Raw genomic sequence first — 15,065 nt, forward strand, 5'->3', positions numbered from 1 at the left:
GATAATCAATGTTTTCAACGTCAGACAACCTTGGAATGACTTAAGTGCGGACACTCCCTCCCCACCTTTTGTATTAGGATTGTGCAGTAATTTCATTCCATCCTGATTTTACCACCCTTCAAATTCATCTCCGCTCGTGTTGCTTATGCACATTTACCCACATGCTCAGCATTCTTTCTTACACTCCTCACTCCTTCCTTCTGGCTTCCATTCCCTTCTTCCTGGAGTAAATTAATGTCAATGTTTTTCATCAACAGTTTTGATGGTGGTACCCGACTCCGTCTTTCTTTACTTCTAAATGTCTTTATTTTGCCCTGCCCCTTGAGATATAGATTAACTGGTACAGAGTTTTTGCTAGCCACTATTTTCCCTTGGCACCTCAAAAAATATCATTCCGTTATATTCTAGCATCTATATCTGCTGATGATAAGTCTCTCATCAGCTTTTCAGTTATTCTTTTATAGTTGAGCAATGGTTTTTGTCTGCTTGCTTTTAAGATCTGTTTGCCTTTGGTGTTTCAAAATTTCATCAGGATATGTTTCAGTGTGGATTCATTTTCCTTATTCAGCTCTGGACACAGTGAATTTCCTAATCTGAAGACACATGTCTTTAGTCAATTGTTCCAGAGTTGCGGTCATCAAACCTTCAAGAATCTCCTTCTGCTCTTGTTTTCTTTTTTCACTCTGGAACTTCTACTAGAAACATGCTGGACCTTCCAGTTCTATCCTCTGCATCTCTAAACTTCCCTTTAACAAACTTCCACGTCCTACTGTTTCTGTGCTATATGCTTGATAATTTCAGATCAAGCTTCTAGTTCACGAATTCTCTCTTCATCTGATCACTACCGTTCTTTAGCTCTATTGCACTTTATTTATCTTACCTGCTGAGGTTTTTATTCTGATGACTACATTCTTTCATTTCTAGAAATTCTATTTGGTTCTTTGTCAAATAATTCTGGATCATTGTGAGAGTCTTGTTCTCATTCTGATCATTTGTTTTCTGCCTTTAAGTTTTCTGTACTTGTTGTCTGGTACTTCTACACCTCCATGATGTGCATGGAATCTAACCCCTCTATCTTCTTTGCTCACTCCTCAGGACTTACTGTTTGTTGTTGTTGTTGAATTTTTTTTAATGTTTATTTATTTTTGAGGCAGACAGAACACGAATAGGGGAAGGACAGAGAGAGAGGGAGACACAGAACCCGAAGCAGGCTCCAGGCTCTGAGCTGTCAGCACAGAGCCTGATGTGGGGCTTGAACTCATGAACTGTGAGATCATGACCTGAGCTGAAGTTAGACACTTAACCAACTGAGCCACCCAGGCATTCCAGGACTTACTGTTTTCTAACAGGTTTGAGTCCTGGTTCTATAACTGAATAGACATGTATCTTGAGTGAATTACTTAACTAAATTTAGTTTCCTAGTCTGTAAAATGCAATTAAGGAGTAAAGCACCCGTCCCACAGTAGGGTTGCAAGTAGCAAATCAGATAATATGTATATAACACTGTAAGCTCCAAAAACATAACTTTTGTTACAGCATTCAGCTCTGGATTTTCCCCACTACCTATCACAAGGTCTGCTCAGTGAATATTTGATTAAAAAAAATATATACAAGGGGCGCCTGGGTGGCTCAGTTGGTTGGGCGGCCAACTTCAGCTCAGGTCATGATCTCATGGTCCGTGAGTTCGAGCCCCGCGTCGGGCTCTGTGCTGACAGCTCAGAGCCTGGAGCCTGTTTCGGATTCTGTGTCTCCCTCTCTCTGACCCTCCCCCATTCATGCTCTGTCTCTCTCTGTCTCAAAAATAAATAAACGTTAAAATATATATATATATATATATATATATATATATATATATATATACAAAATATAGATGGAAAAACTTTAAAACTTAAAAATATAGATTAAAAACACTGAAAGTTAAGTCAGTTATGATAAATTTTATTCTAAGGAGTTGTCCAAATGCTAGTATTCCTTGGGCTATGAATGCCCAACTTATAAATATCTCAAACACCCATTCATTCATTCATTCTCTATACCAGAATAGCCACTTTTTCTTTAGAAAAAGATGAGATAAATAGAAATGAATGATGCAGAGTTCCTGCTCTTACAGGGTTTGCATTGCAGTGGGGAGGAACCAACAATAAATAGATCATCTACCAGATAAGGAAGGAAAGAAGGGAGCAGAGAGGAAATAGATTATGATTAAGGCTTAGTCAGAAACAAACTAAATGGATGCATTTTGGAAAGCCATTGAGTTAATACTTTGCATTGAAAGGACTTGCTCTGTAGTGACTGAGCTGAGATTTGAAAAGAGGGAACCAGCTATTTGAAGATATAAGTAAGAGCAACCAGGCAAATAGGACAATGGCTGCAAAGGTTCTTGGGGAGCAGGTTTTGTTCTTTCAAAAAGTGCAGCAGCTAGTGTGTCTAGAATGTAGTCAGAGCAGGGGACTGGTAAGGTCAGGTCTGTATTTTGTAGGCCTTTGTAAACCAGGGTAAGGGGTCCAGAGTTTATTCTACTGGAGCAGGGAAGCCACTGGAAAGTTTTGAGCAAGAAAATGTCCTCATCTTGAGTTCCATTCTTACAAATATCACACTGGCTGATCGATCTCTGAGATGGAAGACTGTTTGAGGAGATGCAGTGAAAACAAAAGGGGGACACTTGCATACTTTCTGCCTGGTCCCCAATCTGCCCAGAAACTGCTGTTGCCACCAACACACACCACACTAGCATCAGGCTGTCTATACAGAAAGCTCTGGTCTCATACCGCCATCTGGTGGCCAGGACTGGAACTGCTTGAGCCTATAGCCTCTCAATATCTACCCAGCTCTTCCAGAAAATCCTCCAGTCTTCTACTTCTCAATCTCTTACCAAATTCTTTCCAGTCCTACTCTTAAAAGCATCTGTTATTCAATTTAGCAATTTTTCTGTTTCTACAAATAAAATATCAACAGGATCTCTTATTCTTTTTGATTGTAAGTAAAAACAAAGTCTGAATTAAATTAATAGACGAGGTTATAATCTTATTAGTGAAATTTATTATTAATTCTAATAGGCTTCATGGAAATTGTGAGAATCAAGGTATCTTTCACCTTACAAACCACTAACAAACACTTGTAGAACATAACTATGGAGTAAGCATTATAATTTATGATGTTACTTTACTAAAGAGATTGGAAGTCAATCTCCTATATATATTTTTAGTGCAGAATGTGGTCCTAGATGTGTAATCATAACATCTGGAACAGCTGGTATGTGCTGAAAGAAGTTCACCATTTTTTTTCTTTGCTTAAGAAAGTAGCAATTTGAAAGATGAGGCTTTGTTTCGAATGGGAAAGCTATTTATAGCCGGCAATTGGCAATTGTTGAAGCATACTCCGGCTAACTGTGTGTGTGTATGTATGTATGTGTGTATGTATGTATGTATGTATGTATGTGTGTGTGTGTGTGTGTGAAACAAACTGCCTTTTACAGCAGTATAATGGTCAAATCTGAAAACTCTCAACTTTTTCTTGGCTAATACAAAGCAGCTCCTTTTATATTAATTTAAAAATATGACATTGGGGCCACCAATAGCCTTTGAGAGGAGTTGCCACTTGCAGTGATATGGCTAATTGCAGTGATTGATATAAAGAGACCTACTTCATTACACTGATATTTTCTTATCCATCACATTGAAAGATCCTAAGAGCAATGCTTATTCAACTTTATTCAGGAAACTTTGACACATTCTAGCAAGTCTGTTAAACATTTATTTTGCCGGGCATAGGATCTCCTGCTGCTTTTGCTAGGCGGAGGTGAAGCCCTGAATTTTTACCCCAGACGTAATTAGATTGGCTCTTACTTTGGGGATACTTTTGGGTCCTTCCGCATCAAAGTAAGATCTGGATAAGAAGTAGCAAAACTCCTCTTTCTGGGAAAATTAATTAAAGCATGATTTCAGTAGCTGTTAATGTACCATAATGAGACAGGCCTGTTGAAAACCACTGTGCTCTTGGTAATGATCTTCTTATCCCCAGCCCAGCCTTATTGCTGTATTATCCCAAAGTACCTCCTCTCATGGGCATACTCTATAGGAAATGAGTTAGGGGTCTCAGCCCTCTTCTCAGCAGAGACTTGTCACAGGATCTTGCACCACCATCGGCAGCAATTAGCACTAATTGGTACCCTGGGCAGCAGTCGAACTGAAAGGTCAGTGATGGAGTGAGCAGGCAGGACGAATTACCCTTTCGCCTCTGGAAGTGAACTTATTGGCTCTATGTGGCGCTGCTCCGTCCCTGCCACCTCTGCCCGGCCTAGAAGCTGGATTCAGGGGGAATTTATTCTCTGAGGCTGTCAAACAAGAGTATTGGGGAAGGTCAGTTCACCGAGTGGGCAAAACAAAACTGCTGAGTTATGACCACGGAACAGCCATAAATAGGTCTCCCCTCTCCACCCCATATTACCTCACCCCTTCCTATCTCTCCCTCTTGCTTTCAGTTTCTTCCTATAATACTATAAATCCAATCAAAGCAGGTGCTCTGTCAGCATTTTCCTCGCCCTTACCACAGAGCCCACACACTGTCTGTGCTCATTACGGAGCACACCCAGGTCACTCGATGGCTGGGAAGAGACGGTGTCATTTGTCTCAGCTTTCCTTCTCTGTCTGTTCGTCCTACCTGCTTCCTGAGAGAGGAGGGGGATGAAGTGAAGATGAGTAAAATGAGGCCAGTGCAAAAGTCTCTCTTTATAGAATATTAATTCTGCTAAGCGCCTTTGTGTTTGTCATTCGAATACCTTTACCCTAGCTACTTTAAGTCAGCAGTTTGAGAAATCCTTGAGAGAACTGTCAGGGAACAATTAATAATCTTTTCCTCTGCTACAAGTAGCCACCACATGACTTGGCATCACTTTCAAGACAACAGAAGGCAAAGGAATGTTGGCTTTCTGCCACCTTATAAAACTTGCTCCTCCCGTTTACTTAACTCAGATGCCAGCATTATTCTGAAGGCTGAGCAGAGAGGAATAGAGAAAGGGGAGTGAGCATCTGATTAACAAAATCGCAAGTAAACTAGAATATCAGCATAGAAGTCAACGGCCTTCTTTCTGTCTTCATGCTCAAGAATGAATCTGAAATTCAACAAAAAAACGATTCTGTTTCTGCCTTTGCATTGCCTAGAAAACACTTCTCACCTAGATTTTGAAGCATTCACTTGGGGAAAAGAACCAAGACATGGCTGACCTGGAAATAACTCAGCCTTGCAGAGATGCGAGAGCCCAGGCGTTAGCCAAGCCCAAGAGGAACCTATCAAGATTGTTTATAACTAGATCCGTGTGTCAACCGCCCTACCCTCAACTCACTCAAGTGTTGGTGGGACTTGAAAGATTAGCCCAAAAGTGAAACTGCCAGAAGCATGCAAGGAACCAAAGTTGTTCTGATGAGTCCTCTTTTCTTTCCCTAGAAACAATTCAAAATGAAGTTAATGAGGTGCCTGGTCTGAACCTCATTCTATCTCAAAGCCTGGCAAAACACCAGGCAATAGGAAGTGTGCAATACTGTTTGTGATATGAAAAAGTGGATAAATACCTGGATGGCCACATAAAAATCTAATAAAGGAGTACATTTTATGGCAACTAATTGACTTCATTCCATTCAGCCAAATTGATGCTCTTGGCCAGAGTCCAGAATTAAAGTGCCTGGAGCAAAATGAGAAACGTGTAACACTAGCTAGAAGGGTGACGTGCTTTTGTTTATTCAGTCAACAAACCTTCATTCATGCTTATGATGTGGCAGACCCTGTGGTAGGCACTTGAGCACAGAGATGAAAAGCATCAACTCTGCCTCAGTTTAGCATCCAGTCCAGTTGAGAGAGCAGAGATGGAAACAAATAATGGCAAAGCAAGTGACCTACCTATCCTGGGTGGCACCAGGAGAGGGAGGGAAGGGGCTCCCAGCCCTTGGGAGTTGATACAGGAGGGACCTTGGAGCTGGGTCTTTAGAGAGGGAGCAGAAAACCAAGATGGGAAAGGAAACGGTGCTCCAGGCTGAGAGCAGGCAGAATACTGAGCAGTGGACTGTGAGAGGTCACAGTGACCCTAGGAAGAGTGAAAAGTTGTCCAGAAGGGAAAGGGAATGGGGCAGAGAAGAAAGGAGGCAGGAGAGGAGAAGGAGAAGGGAAAGAAGTGGGTGCAAACTCAGAGAGCTTGCCTGAGAAAGTCTGACAGGGGCCTGTGTGCTACCCGGAAACAAATCTGGTCTGTAAGCAGCAGGCACACATGAAAGAGTCAAGTGGGGAAGTGACCCGATCACATCAGCAGGAGGACAATTCACTCAGTTTGGTCAGTGTCCCTTTTGTTTCTCCCTCACTCCCCCAGTAGCTTCATGGGTGCTCAGAATGAATGAATGTTTGCAGAGAGATACTGCAAGATTCTGTTTAAACACACACACACACACAACACAGTGGAGGAAATCTTCTGGAGTAGAAGAAAAGTAAAGTCAGGGAGACTGCTATTTTAAGGGCAATGTTTAGGGGCTAAAACTGATGAGCCTTGATGGCTAAATGCCCCACAAGTTAAGAGAGAAAATGGACTTGAAGAGAACTCTGAGGTTTCTAGAGGGAAGATGGGTGGTTGAAGAAATGCTTACCGGAAGAAGACCAAAACCTCTATGTGTAGTTCCAAAAAAGAAGCACTTGGCCCTCAAAAAAGTCTCAAAATTTCCCTCACTGTGTTGAACTACTATATGTTTAAAGGCACGAACAAATGGCATGTTTCCTATCAGTGCCAGAAAAAGAGAAAAAAATACTTTAACCCAGATGAGCCTCGTAGAGATCAAGGGAAGCATTATCTTAAAATATTACAGTTTAAGAAAGGCATCATTTGTGCGTCCCGTTCCTACAGTTTATGAGAAGGCAAATGCGACATTTGGAGTTAAGGACAAGAACGTGTTTCAGTGATAAAACCCCGTGTTCATTCACTCTGAACCTCCTGATTTTAAATGCAATCTCAGTTTTATCTCATCTGAGAAGAGTGTGCATTAGTTTTCCTATTAAAGTTGGAGCTCAGAAATCTGTGTAGCTGCCTGAGGTCTGGAAACAGTGAACAAGGTGCAAAGGTGAACCACATTTTATGCGCATAGGAGACAGACAAGGGAGGCAGCAGGCCCGGGCCATGGCGGCCCCTCGCTCAGCCTCACACACGTTTGCCTGCTCTGCACACCCCCGCTCCTTCGGGGATCCAGGCCTGTTCATTATTCATTTTGCCTTTGGCGCGCACAGCACACACTTTCAAACACTCGGACAGATGGATGGACACAGCGATGCAAATAGTCTCTTCCCTGTTGCAAAATGCACCTGAAAATCACATTTTCCCAAGCTTCCCCTCAGGCATTTTAAATACTCAAAACCAGGTAAATTTTTCAATTCACTCAGAAGTTAACAAGTACTCCACAATTCAGGAGCTCTACTCAATCCCAAACGGAAGAGGTACTTTTTTTTTTTTAAGTTATAAGCCACATAAGTATGATTTTGCACAATAAGCTAGTTCATTGGGTTTTTAATCTTTATCAAAACTGTAGAGTAAAATTATTACTACTTCCTAACTGGTTCTAGCAAAGGTTTACATTCTGCTCCTACTCTTTTCTCCACAATCCCAGGAAATTAAGGATAAAGCGTTTGTTAACAATGTTCATGTTACAAATGTAAACACAGGAAAGTCAGAAAACATTTTAATAAGGTTCTCAAAGTCATTATAATTTGCCCACTCTGCTCTTGTGCAAAATCATATATCCTTGTCCTGTTTTCCAAATCTATAGTTTACCAAGTAATGGATATGTGTGAGTAAATCCCTGTTTGCAAAGAAAATCTTCATTTTTACTTTTGTTGACTTAAATTCGTAATTCACATCAACTGAGCTACTAAATTGTTTTACCTAGACTCACAGTGAAGAACTTAATTTTTCTCATTGTAGGGCTTGGTAACTCCTATCAGGACAGTTGATCAAATCAACTATTCATAACCTACTCTGCCTCTGCAAAGCTGTGTTCTTTTTTCTCTCCAATTTGCTCTCTGAAACATACCAAAGATGATCTGAAGCATGAGCGAATTTAAATCCCACATGAATTGTGCCTGGCATCTGTACTTTGCTTTCACATTCAGGAAGAGCTTTTCCGATGAACTCTCTTACAGAGACTGTAAAGAAAACGGAAATGAGAGGTACCAAACTGAGCAGCCCACAGAGAGCCTAACAGAAGACCACAGATGCCATCCCCCCCACTCAGTTCTACCTGCACAGGATTTGTTAGTGGCAAACAATTTACTCTTTCTGAGCCCTGCATGAAACATTTTAAGGATCTAACTCCCAATACAACAGACTACCTGACACAGAATCACAGCTACCTGGTTGTATTGCTGCTAGTCTATTAAAATTCCAAATCGGCTTATTAGTGTCTTTGTGTGTTTCTTCGGTGAACAAAAACAAGGATTCTGAAAGAACTGTCTTTTTAAGCCAATAACAAAGCTGGAGCCTATCAAAATTATAAGGCACAAAAACCTAGAGAATTCATTTTAAGTTGCTATCAAAGGAAAACAAAAAAATGTGGAGGTCTTTTGACATACCAACAACTTCTCCTAATAAAAAAGAAAATGACATGCATGAAGACACTGACCAAGACAAAGGAGAGAAGTTGTATCTGTTAAAGACTTTTCACCTAAGTGACCATTTTCATTTGATGATGCTGAGCATTGTTGAGAAAATTAAGTAGATTCAAGGCTTCACACCTACATGTGCCTATTTCCATGAAAGACTTGAAATAGTTTAAAACAAGATGGTGTGGTAAGAGGATCAACAAGACAAATAATTTCTCTAGAAGAAACTGAAGTTAGAAAATAACTTCACTTCTCCCCAGTGACGTCATGGGGACCTATGCTCTGCTTGAAAGCTACTTGGTCAATAGAAATATAGCTACGAAAGGGACCTGTAAAAACTGGACGTGGAACAAAGACCCCCTGGGAATGCTGGCGAGGGTTTCTGTGACTCCTGGGAGAGCCAGTCACTGCTGAGGCCCATCAGGAGAATCAGAACCCTCTCCCAGCTTTGCAAAATCAAGCAAGCCTCTGGAGTTCTTGGACAATCCAAAGAGGAGAGCCATAATAAGACTAATATTCTTCCATTAACCCTGGAGATTGAAGAATACCAATTTGTTCGTAATCTTTCTTTTTTTAAAGTGAGAAACATGACATTTTTTTATACCAATATTATGGTTCATGTCTATTCAATAGAAAATTCAACTCAAATAAAAATTTGACATAAATATGCCAACTCTAGTGGTCAATATGGTCTCTGTCTCTATGCTATTTTGCAATGATCAATCTGTGTTGAATGGTAAGCAGGATTTCTTTTTAAAAAGAAAGTCCCAGGGTGCTTGGGTGGCTCAGTGGGTTAAGCATCCAACTCTTGATTTCGGCTCATGCCATGATCTCAGTTTGTGGGATGGAGTCCTGCGTCACACTCTGCACTGACAGTGTGGAGCCTGCTTGGGATTCTCTCTCTCCCTCTCTTTCTGCCCCTCTCCCACTCTCTCTGACTCTCTGAAAATAAATAAATAAACCTTTTTTTAAAAAGAAAAACAAAAAGAAAGTGCCAAAGCAGGTTTATTATTGTGACTTTAGCTTTCTGAAGAAAACATAGTTTTAAGAAAATATTGAATGTGGCTTTCAAATTTCCTAAATATATCTATATGTATCTATAAGTAGACAGACAGACACAGGAAAAATACCTAATGTCAAATATAAAGATCGGGTCCCTTCTTTGACCCTTCATTTGGGAGCCAAGTTCAGGTAGGTACCTACAATTTCCCAGCTACTCCAAGATGATGACCACTCCTTCTTATCCATTACTCAACTCTTGCATGGGTTTGGGTAATTTCATCAGTTACCAAAACGGAAACACTGGACTCTGATATTGCAAAGCAAATAATTCTTCGAGTTTATAGAGGGTATTTCCACAGGAAACCCCGGGTATCACCTCTGCTGGGTAGACCCAGGCACGTACACCAATGCCTTCCAGTACTGTATTTCCTATACACCAGAGCCAGATTCTAGAAGGAACATTTCTCCATCCCCACGTATATTCCGTGGGTAAAATATTATGTTCAGAAAAAGTGCTCTCCATCTTGGTCAGGCCACCTCTGCAGCACTGCCTCAAGTTTGGGGGGGCCACAGCTTGGTTTTTGTTTTTTTTTTTTTAAGTTTATTTGAGAGAGAGCAGGCAGGAGAGGGACAGAGAGAGAGCGAGGGAGAATCCCAAGCAGGCTCTGCACTGTCAGTGTAGAACCCAACTCAGGGCTTGATCTCAGGACTGTGAGATCATGACCTGAGCCGAAATCAAGGGTTAGACCCTTAACCTACTGAGCCACCCAGGTGCCCCAGGGGACCACAATTTAAAAGGAGGTATTGAGTGACTGGAGTATGTATAAGGGATATAATCAAGATTCTCAAAGTAACGTCAAATGACAAATGATTGAAAAGGGACTAGAGATGTTTAGCCTGAAAAAGACAGACTGTCTTCTATTCTTCTCATTATAGTTTTGTAGAAAATGTTTGTTTTGTTTAGGAAAGGCTTCTTTTTTTGTTGGATATAAGGAGGCAAGCAGATTTCCATTCCATATAAGGAAGTACTTTCTTTAATTAGAATATACTGCCTTGTCAGCGATAGGGGTCCCCTCCCTGAAAAAATTTTCATTCACCATCTGTTAGCAATACTTTAGAAGACTATTTTGCACTAAATAAGAGGTCGAACTCCTAATCTCCAAGGTAGCTTGAAATTCCAGGTTTCTAATAGTTTATATATTTGGTTAGTTCTAATATACTTAAAAAAAATTTTTTTTGCATGAGAATTCTGAATCATTTCTGGAACCAATAGTTTCTTCTAAAGCAGTTCAATAAGCATCACTTGATCTGATTTGATGTCAGTAGGTATGATTCCCATTACCTTACAGATGGGGTAGTAGATAAAACTCTGAAAGCATGGGCTTCAATGTTTGACTTAAGTTCAAATCCCTACTCTGTTTGTAGCCTGTTGTGACCTAGGCAAGTCTCTTAAGCTCACTAAACTTTAATTTCCTCATCTGTAAAATAGGATAATACTATTTAGCTACAAGATTGTTGTAAGGATTAAGTGGGATAATGAACATAAAGAGCTTAGCAAAGTCCCTGGCTCAAGGAAACTCAATATAAGGCAGCTGTTATTATTAGACAACTCATATGCCCCTCAATGCTCCTGTGTCTGAGCAATGCACTATTGGAAGACGTTCCACGTGCATCCTCGATATCCACATATAGAAGAAGGTGGATGAGGGAGGGAAAGGACAAAAACCTCTGTGTGCATCAACCATGTATAGATAACTACATCTTAACATATATCTTTATTTAATTTTTAATTTTGAGATAATTGTGGATTCACAGGAAGTTGTAAGGAATAATACAGAGATAATCTCATGTGCTCTTTACACATTACATGCCATTTTATGTAATGGCATTTTTTTATGAAGTTAGTCATTGTTGTCAGGTTTTTCCCCCATCCACCTTACTGATGCAGAGTGGAAATAAATGTTGCTGAAAGCACAGAGAACCCAGAAGAGTGCCCACCCTTGGGACCTGTGCAGTCACTCTTGATTTTTCCCTTTAGCTTGACGCATCTCACTCACTGCTGAGGCTTCCTTTCTACATAACACCTGTCCACAGCCTTGTGAAAAGCAGAACCCCTGTTCTGGGAGACTGAACTTGGGATGTTGGAAAATGGTGGTGTTGTGGCTCATTGAGCAAAGGATGTAGTTGGTGTTTAACATGGCAATATTCCAATTTCTATTGATTAGATCAATTAATATTCTAGTGCTGAGGTGAGGTAGTATGTTTTCCTTCATCCAAAAACAATTAATTAATCTGTATTGACTGAGCTCCAGGGGAAATGTATCTTAGGATATGCCTGGGGTTGGTTTCAATACAGTTGGAGGCTTTCATGTGGAAAATTCTCTATCTAGCAATTACATGCAATGAGAAAACTTGAAATTCATAAGTGATTCAGTAACTCAAAAGCCATGAAGAGTGCAGCAAGAGCCAAAGAGGGACAATCTGGGCATGATTAGTCAATACACCAGACCAATAATTCCCCCCAAATGGCCAATCAACAGAGTCTGTGGAGAGCTTTGAAAAAAAACACAGATTTTTACACCAAAATGCACCCATCGCAGCCCCTCAGGGTTCTTATCCAGTGGGTTGAGGCTGGGCCAAGGAAACAGCATTTCTCTCCAGCTTCACAAGGGCTCTGATTGACGGCTAAGGGTGAACATTACTGCCTTGAGTACACTATTTCAACACGAGGAGTCTGTGTTCATATTAGAAAAGAGAAAATACACTTCCTTTCACACCTACTCCCAAAATTTTCTGATCGCTTTTATTTTAAAATCATTTTTTGCGATGATGATGATTTCCAGTTTTTCAAGTTACTTCATGGACATTGTCTACTTGGTGGTATTAGTATGCCAATTTCATGGAAGAATATGACAACTTCATCACAAATTTGAAAAAAGAAAAAATACTATACTGTACTGCCAGAATAATTCATTTGTGGTAAAAATTCTCACCAAAGCCAACATCTCCCTTATCCAGCAAGTGGTGATGGTAGATGAAAACAGGGGTGCTTGCCCAGGTACACTTCTACACTGATGAGATCAGTAACTCTTCTCGGGGCACCTGGGTGGCTCAGTCAGTTAAGCGCCTGACCTCAGCTCAGCTCATGATCTCCAGGATTTCGAGCCCCGGCGTTGGGCTCTGTGCCAACAGCTTGGAGCCTGGAGCCTGCTTTGGATTCTGCATCTCCCTCTCTCTCTGCCCCTCCCCCACTTGCACTCTGTCTCTCTCTCTCTCAAAAATAAATAAAAACATTAAAAAAAAAAAAAAACCCTCTTCTTGGCTGCGCTTCTCCCACCCCTGGCCTCCCCCTGACAAACTCCTTTGCACCACCAAGACTCCTGCCCCAAATGCTACCATTGGGTGTATATTGGAACTTCCCCTGTAAAGACTATATAAGGGTTGGGAGTCAAATCTCTGGTATAGGATGATCAACACATTTTTTAATTAAAAGCCCATTTGAATATAGAGCTATTACATGCTATAGTAATAAAATCAAACATTAACACTGTCTGTTCTTCAATAGCTTACAAGCATTTTATATTCAGAATCCCCAACCTAGAATTCCAAAAAGCATCCCCTTAGTCTTTGACTGTGAAATAATCTACGTACCATTTTTCTCATTCCCTCTTTACTGCATAGTCTATTTATAACTATACTTAAAGTGTTAGACTCAAAATGGACAGAAATGGTGCATAAACATAAAAGAACATTAAGTGTGGGGCACCTGGATGGCTCATTCAGTTAAGCATCCTGCTCTTGATTTTGGCTCGGGTCATGATCACGCAGTCATGGGGATTCCACTGCTCAGGATTCTCTCTCTGTTCCTTCTCCCCCTCAAAATAAATAAATAAACTTTAAAAAAAAAAAAAGAACATTAAGTGCAAGTAAAAAAGATTAGTCCATAATTTGCAATATTGAATGAAGCTGTCCTCCCAACAAGTTAGAAAGAATGGAGCCTACAGGGACTTCCCTAAGGGGGTTCGTGGAAGGTTTCATGGGGGAGAATGTTCATTTCAGGAAGAGGGTACCTCTTAAGATATGAATCGTCAGATACAAAAGATGAACTGAATAGGGGAAACATAGAACAATTAGATGGAGGCATCTCCCTTATATGCCTAAATGCCCTACACGCCAAAGGCTGGAATATAACGTATGACAACAGTGGTTCTCAAATGGGGTCCCCAGACCAGGAGCATCAGCATCACCGGGGAACCCATTAGAAATGCAAGTTCTCGGGACCCATTCCAGATCTACTGAATCAGAAACTCTGAGCCCAACAGGTTGTGCTTAATAAGCTCTCCAGGTGATTCTGATGCACGCTCAAGTTTGAGAATGAATGCATTATAAGAAATCAAAATCTGGCAAGTCCGGCCAGATATTTTTTCTTCTCAGGCTGCAAGAATCCAAACCTGTCTTCCCCACTACAGGACAGTCTCTTTCAGCGACCCCTCCCCATTCTCTTACTCTTCTCTTCCTGCCTCCCCTCCTTCCTCCCTCACACAAGTACATAAACATGAACACTCACACACAGCCAGGTGAACACCTGTTCAGCATTCAAAGACCTGAAAATCAGCCCTTCCTTTCCTTTTCTTGGAGAGTTTATTTCCTAAGAGTGCGCAGTGCTGAGGCAAGGGGTGGAATTTAAACAATCCCTAATTAAGGAGGACGGCACCACATATTTATCACATTATACTGTTGTGTATTTACCCCTTGTCGCTCTGGATGCATTTGCATATAATCTTTCATAATTCAATTCACTTGTTTAAATCATTTCTTTTATTTTCACTTCTTTATTCGGAAGGGAACGTTTATTTTACAGAGCACTGGGGCCTCCCAGTGGCAATTTTAGGTAACTTCAGATTTTATTCTGGAATAATTTGGAGGAATGGTATCCAAATCCTTAGCTTTTCACCTACTTGTCCGAAGAATAAGACGGAATCAAAGCAAGCTTTTTATCTGAGGTAGGTTATATTGGCACGCGAGCTGAAATGTCCTCAGATGTTGGCTTCAACTTCTTGCATGTATCAGACTCCTCGTTCAGTCACTGGCTTAGCAGAGACGTCAGTCAGCAGGCGTCAGTTTCTGGTCGGTGTAAACATTGACTAGGAATACATCCAATAGACAGACTATCAGAGACCAACGTACTCTGCGATTCCTTGTCCTCACTGACCTTGAGGCTTGCTCCCTGGAGTTTCCATCCCTACCATCCTGCCTTTGAAGTGACTGCCCAGGGAAGCCATCTCCCACCAGAAGTTTGAGACACATCGTTTTTCCTCCTCTCGATCCTGGAACATTCCGTGACTACACTGGCTGACGTCACTCTTCAGTGCCAACCTGCACAGTCCTCTGAGCTTCACCCTCACATGACAGCCTCTGAGAACTGCCAGCTTCTGGCA

This window comes from Puma concolor, chromosome A1, assembly GCF_028749965.1.
Source record: "Puma concolor isolate L17-30 chromosome A1, mPumCon1.1.hap2, whole genome shotgun sequence".
NCBI lineage: Eukaryota > Metazoa > Chordata > Mammalia > Carnivora > Felidae > Puma > Puma concolor.